We start from the raw sequence: 6,794 nt of genomic DNA, 5'->3' as shown, positions 1-6,794 counted from the left end.
TTCTTAAAAAAAAATTATTTAAAAAAAGTCAAATGGTAATCATGCTTTTGTGTGTCTTGCAGAGACTGAAATGATTCCAGAAATTAGTTGATCTAATTTTCTTCTGTGGCTATATGTGACAGCCTGGCAGGAAAAATGGGAGTCTCATGGGAGTTTGAGGGCACCCATGTCCCCACTGAGCTCTTGCAGAACTGAGAAGTAGCATTTTTGTCAGCTGTGTAATTCTGGGCATGAGAATGAGCCTGGCACCTGGAAGAGCTGGGGTGAATAGCTGTCACAACCATCAGGGAAGTTCACTGCTGACCTTCTTCTGCTTGTTCACAGAATCATTTAGGCTGGAAAAGACCTCCAAGATCATAGAGACCAACCTTTGACCAATCACCCCCTTGCCAACCACACCAGAGCACTGAGTGCCACATCCAGTTTTTCCTTGGATACCTTCAGGGATGGGAATACCACCTCCTCCCTGGACAGCCCCTTCCACTGACTAATCACCCTTTCAGTGAAGAAATTCTTCCTGATGTCCAACCTGCACCTCCCCTAGTGCAGCTTGAGGCCATTTCCTCTCTTCCTGTTCCCTGGGAGCAGAGCCTGACCCCCCCTGGCTGCCCCCCTCCTGTCAGGGAGTTGTGGAAAACCAGAAGGTCCTCCCTGAGCCTCCTTTGCTCCAGGCTGAGCCCCCCCAGCTCCCTCTGCTGCCCTTCATCAGACTTGTGCTCCAGACCCTTCCCCAACTCTTGCTCTTCCCAGGACATGTTCCAGCACCCCAATATCTTTATTGAACTGAGGCAAATTGGACATGGGCATTGAGGTGCCAAGTACAGAGGGACAGTCACTGCCCTGGTGCTGCTGGCCACACTTTGATGCTGGTGCATGTGTTCAGGTTGCCAGCCTCTGCTGTGGCTGTATTCCAGCACCTTTTGGCAGAGTCCAGGAAAACCCAGCAGGTTGTAACTGGGGGGAGGAGAACGCTGCTGTAGTCTCAGCACCTCAGATCGTGAGGTTTGGGCAGTGGCTGCGGAGGCAGCTCTTGACCTGGCATCCAGGTCAGCTGAAGATCCAGAAATGAATACCTGCCCCTGTTCCTGTGTTCCACAGAAGCTGGAGACGAGTTTCCTGGGAGTTCTTTAGCTTGCAGTGCTGCAGCCTTACCCACAGTGTTTATGCTACACTCTGCCTCTTTGATGCCTGCCCTCATCCACATGTGGTTTTCTTAAGCCCTATAGCCCAATCTTTACCCTTCTTTTGAACATCCTCTGCATGTGGGTTGGTGTTTTCTGAGGAATCAACAGATGGGTAAGTCTTACTTCACCAGAGAGGGAAGAGCTGATCTTTATTACTCAAGTATTAATTTCCTTTTAGTGAGAACTTGGACTACAGATGTAAAATCTGGTTGCACTCAGCCTCAGACCAGCTAGTCTGGAATGAATACTACTTCAGTAATGAATATTGATGATTACATGTTAACTTCCACTTTACTGGTAGCAGTTGCAATTAAATTTTGTGAAGAACTGGCTTCTAAAGAATGGCAGCCCTAAAAATCTTGAGTGTGTGGCACTGACTTCAAGCAAGGGAGTAAGTTCCTGTCTTTGAGTTAGGTCAGGAATTGAATGTGACTTGAAAGGTAATACAGAGAGGCAAAAGGGATAACAAATAGATCATTCTGGAAAACAGGAATGGGGGATTACAATACTGGAGGGGAAACAGTGCTTAGGACAATGTCAAGAGCTGTGGCAGGAATGACTGACACTGGTGAAATACTTGTGGGAGGGACAGAAGGATCCCTCTGAAGAATAGTCTGCTCAAATTCGCAGGGTCAGCAGAGAAGCAAGTACTGATGTTGGGGAAAAATTATCCTAGAAGTGGGATGTCTATTGGGAGGAGAAGATAGGATGAATGAAAACATACAAAAGTAAAACACTTTGGCATAGAAAAGACAGCCTTCCTCATCAGTAAACAAAGGTGCAGCTATGTTAAGACCTTAAAGCCTGCCCGGAATGTGAGAAACCACTCCAGAAAGGAAAAGGGCTTAAGCAGCTTTGTTTCCAAACATAAGCAGATTTCTTCTTCACACACAGGTGCTGCCAATTCTTTGTTGTAAATTCACTTAAAATAGCTGTGGTTTATAGCCAGATGTGACACTATATATTCTATTCTTTATGGGAGTTGCTTATGGGTAGCAAAGAGCTGTGACATCTGAGCAATCCTGGTCTATCTAGGTATTTTCTTGGATTTGGATGGTAGAGGAGATGGTAACTGGTAACATAAGTCCTGTTAAGCACTAACATAAAGCACTGCCTGTAAAACTGTTAAATCACAGAATGGTTTGGAGTGGAAGGGACCTTAAACATTATCTCCTTCCAACCCCCCTGCCATGGGCAGGGACACCTTCCACTATCCCAGGTTGCTCAGAGCCCAATCCAACCTGGCCTTGAACACTTCCAAGCATGGGAATTGCTCCTAGGCTGCTCTCAGCTGTGCCTCTTGGCTGCTGTGAGGAAAATAAGGGCAGATAAAGCCAAATCACTAAAAGATGTGGCTATTTTATGTGCTGTAACAGACCACATGCAGAATATGAGAATTTGCACCAGGAAGCAGCCTCTTACAAGCCTAAGAGAGTAAGTGTTTGACTAAGGGGAAGGACCTAGCAGTGAAGTCCTGAGGAAAGCTGTATCTGGTTATCTACAGGTAATTTTGCCAGAAGAAAGATTTGTAGACTTACTTTGGAAAACTGGAGCTAGCCTGCCTCAGGAATGGAGGGACTCTCAAGCTAGCTGCATGGTCTGCTCTGTGGGAAGGTGTACCAAGGCAGGGAGAGCCTGGTTTTCCAAGGGGACTGACAGGGTTTATTGCTGGGAAATGTCTTCCTCCTTTGCAGTGGAGCTGGGAAAGACATCTGTGGTACAGCACGTTGTCATTTTACAGCAGCCCTGGCACATGAGCACCATAATTGAGTACAGGGAAAAAATGACAGTGGGCCCATGAAGTGGGGAAAGGGTGTGGGAAGCAGCTGGCTACAGTGGAGAGAGGGGGGTGAGCCTGACACATTGGGAGGGTTGGAATAAATCCTATCCTGTCATACACTTCAAAAACTTAAATCCCTATGTTTCAGCAATTAATAGTCTTACTCATAGAGGGTTTGCAGAAGGGGAGGATGTCATTACCTGCAGGGTGACTTCCACAAGAACTCCTAGAGGAGCTGCTCCAGTGGACACAAAAGCCTGGATTTCTTTTGACAGGTCCTCTAAGTCAGGACTATACTCCTCCCTCTCCACCCACCAAGAGAAAAGAATAGCAAGTGCTTGCAGACAGTTTTTAGGAACTGCCTGTACCTCTCCACTATTTTTCTTCAGATGAATCTCCAAGCCCAAGCAAGCCTTGCAGAAACTGGGCTCAGAGCAATTGTCCTGGGGTGAGGGGAAGCAGTGGGACCTAAAATCCCAGTGCTAAATGTGAGTCAGATGCTGTTTCCATTTCACATGGGGATGTGCCATGAAGTTCAAGCTGAGCCCTGCCCTGTTCCCTTGCAGGCACTTGCAAGCCTCTGCAGGGAGCTGCCCAGCCAGTGATAAATGCACTGCCAAGGCTCCCTCTGACTGCTCCAGCATCTTTTTCATCCTGAACTCCCTGAGAAGGACCTGGAAGAGCCTGAGAGCCCCATGAGGGATACCCCAGGGGGCCCAGTGCCTGCTGTCCCTGAGTGAGAGATGCTGTTCCAGCTGTGGAGCACAAGCACAGCCCAAGCTGGGTTTTGTTGGGTTTCTATGTTTAGGGGGTGGTTTATGCCTATGGCCACTGTATAATTATGATTATAAAATAGCCACCTCTTCAGTTTCTGCCTCTTGGCAGCTCTCAGGAAACGACCTAATTTGAACTGCCAGCAGTGAGGACCTTGAACCCTACTGAAAGTCACTTTTAACTGAACCTAGAACATCTAGATATTTGTCAGACTCTGCTGGCAGTGACAAAAATAGTTTAGTGAGATTTTTCCACTGCTGGACACAGGCTTCCACATGCGTGGCTCCCACGAAATGAATCCACAAGGCAGCCATTCATGGCATGCTGAATGCTTCTCTTCTCTCGCTGCCGATTTCAGGATCAATAGAAATTCAGGCTGGGGCTGAGAACTGACCTTTTATGCCTTGTTCTAACGCTGGCCTTTAGTCCTCGCCTTGCCCTGCACTGGGCGGCTGCGCTTCTGCTCTGCCCCACCAGGACCACTGCTCCCTTTCCAACACCAACAGGGCAGGTCCTGCTGGGAGAAAGGGACTGGCATCTCCAGCTGCTGCTCCGTGGCTGTGTGTGAGGAAAGAGCAGGGTGGGGGAGAGCTGGGGAAGCTGCATCACAGGACAGATTTTCCAGCTTCGGGCTGGCTGTGCCTCCAGCTTACGCCAGCATTGCCTCTGCTTGTGGAGAGCTGGGGGAGTCCTCACCAGCCCTTTCCAGACCCACAGGCTCACCTCAGCTGCCGGTCTGTAATTAAAAGGAGCAGCTTTAAATATCCTGGCAGTGGAGATGCAGGGCAGAGCGAGTTCTCAGCAGGGACTTGGGCATCGCCGTAGCTCAGGTGATGTCCCACCATCAGCAGCACGGCAGAGGAGAGGTGGGGCCAGCGTTCAGCAAGTTATGAATCATGGCTTGGGCTACTTGCACAAGTGTGAGTGCAAACAGATGGGCAAGGTTGCAGTGGGCGTTCAAAACAGTTCCTCTTCTTTTGTGGGATTAGCCACTCCTTTGCAGCTCTCTGTGACTTTATTCTGCATGGGGGTGGAGACAGAAAAATCAGAGGTGCCAGTGGTGTCTGTGGCTGTTTTCAGGTAGAAGCCACACAGCTATGCTGTGCCATGGGGTGGGGTGGCTGCTCCACAGGTGGGGAATGGCTTTATTTGCAGTGTGAGTTCGAGGGGCAGCTGCTTATCCTGATTTTTAATACAAGGGGATTTTGCCTTTACAGGGTGGCTGCTTTGTAGCATGGGGCCGTTCTGATTTGTACACCCTCAATCATTAACATCACCGGACCACCAAGTAAAGAAAATTATTTTCATTGTGGTTTTACTCCTATTTTCCTTCTTTTTAAAATTCTTCTGGAAGACCTATAAACATTCACCCATTAGGTGAGGCACAGAAAGGGACTTTTTCCCTTCGTGCACAGTCTGTGGCTGCAGCCTTTGTCCTCAGCACCAAGCTGAAAGTTTGTGCGTGGTGTGCACATCAAAATGCTCTGGAAAAGAAACCAGGGTGGCAAATATGGTGTAAATAGATGGAAGAGGGAAGACTAAGTCAAGTCCACCCCCTCCTGATGGTGCAAATCATGTTTTAATGGCAAGTGTGTGAGATGAATGAGTGAGGCCTTTCCCTGGAGAGGCAAAAAGAATCACACTGCATGCATTTTTAACAACAGAGGCTGTAAAAATCTCCAGGGTCTGTGGACAGTGGAGTTTAAAGATGATAGGATCACAGAACAGCTCAGTTTGGAAAGGACCTCAGGAGGTCCAACCTCCTGTTCATAGTAGGGTCAGCCATGAGGTCAGAGCAGGTTACTCAGGGCTTCACTTAACCCAATACTGAAAACCTCCAAGGATGGAAACTCCACAATCTCCTGGTCTCTTGCTGGGCTGGTGTCCTGATGAGAAAGCTTCTCCTTATCAATTTGAACTTCTCTGGTTTCAACCTATGCCTGTTGTCTCACCATGGTGAGCAGCCTGGCTCTTTTTGGTCATCTCCTCACAGCTGCCATGAGCCCCCTCCCAACCAAACCCCCTCTTTTCCAGGCTGGACAAGCCCTGCAGCCTGATCATGTTAAGGCAGCCCAGGCTGTCATCACTGCCTGGTGGCCCATTAGAAGCCAAGGTCAGAAGAACTTTATCAGTGGAAAACAATGCACAGTTCCTTTGGTGTTTTATGGCTTGGTGAAGGATAATGTGTCCTCTTCCAGGACTTTATTGTGGAAAAAGAAAAAAACTGGAGGTAAAAGTGGGGCAGGAAAGCTGAGCAACCAGCAAACACCACTTGGCAGGTCGTTACCATCAAGGACTGCTAATCCCACTGCCAAGGTCCCCTACACAGAGTGAGCTGCTCCTCCTTGTGAGGGCCGACCTTGCTCCACCCTTGGCTTGGCACTGCAATTAGGAAAAGCTGATTTTTGCTGCCAGCAGTTCCCCTTCCTGAGCCTGGCAGTGCATCTCGTGAGCTGCCACCTCTGTTTTTCCAGCCCTGTGGACACCAGTGACCACATCCCTTCCCAGAACAGCGAGCCCCTTGCTCACTGCTGACGGCATCTCCTCCCTCAAGCCTGCTGGCAAAGCTCCCGTCTCACTCCTGGGGAAGATTTCTATTAAACAATGTAGGTTTTCCTTCTATAAGTGGCTTGTTTTACAAGGTAAGTCACATTTATGTGTAAAATTAGCTCTGCAGCTGGTCCTAGCAGCTCCTCCATGCTTTTTGTGATTGGACTCTGTTATCAGCACCTCGTCATTTCCAGAGTTCAGCTGTCTGGGCTAAGACCTTCTGTGCTGCCTTCCTCGAGGTGAGTGGAGGATTTTTTTTGTATGTACTGAAGTATCTTTGGTTACTGCCAAAAATGACCTTAGCAGAAAAGTGTTGTTTTGCCTGTGCTTAAAAAAAAAAAAAAAAGCATCAGTCATTTACCTTGAAGCTCAGCCTCTGTTTTGGAAGCAGTGCCTGAGAGTTGTGGATGGTTTCTGCCTTTTGCTAGAGAGGTGCCTGTGGCTTTTTAGAAAGGAAAAGTCATGGAATTGTGAACTTCTGGGAGACACCTTCATCCATTCAGTCC

General features: G+C 48.3%; 1 long non-coding RNA gene across 1 annotated transcript in view; it reads left to right on the top strand.

The window, feature by feature from the left end:
- Nucleotides 1–656: 656 nt before the first annotated feature.
- Nucleotides 657–6,794, top strand: part of LOC121675528 — a 16,176-nt gene continuing 10,038 nt past the window's right edge. Inside the window, exon 1 of the long non-coding RNA XR_006020101.1 lies at nt 657–6,527. This is a non-coding gene — a long non-coding RNA (uncharacterized LOC121675528). The remainder of the gene's footprint in view (nt 6,528–6,794) is intronic.

Source organism: Corvus kubaryi, unplaced genomic scaffold, assembly GCF_017639235.1.
Source record: "Corvus kubaryi isolate FWS band 111438036 unplaced genomic scaffold, C.kubaryi_AGA036_p1.0 74, whole genome shotgun sequence".
Taxonomy (NCBI): Eukaryota; Metazoa; Chordata; class Aves; order Passeriformes; family Corvidae; genus Corvus; species Corvus kubaryi.
The sequence above is the reverse complement of the archived record's forward strand: the minus strand, read 5'-3'. Positions and strand labels throughout refer to the sequence as shown.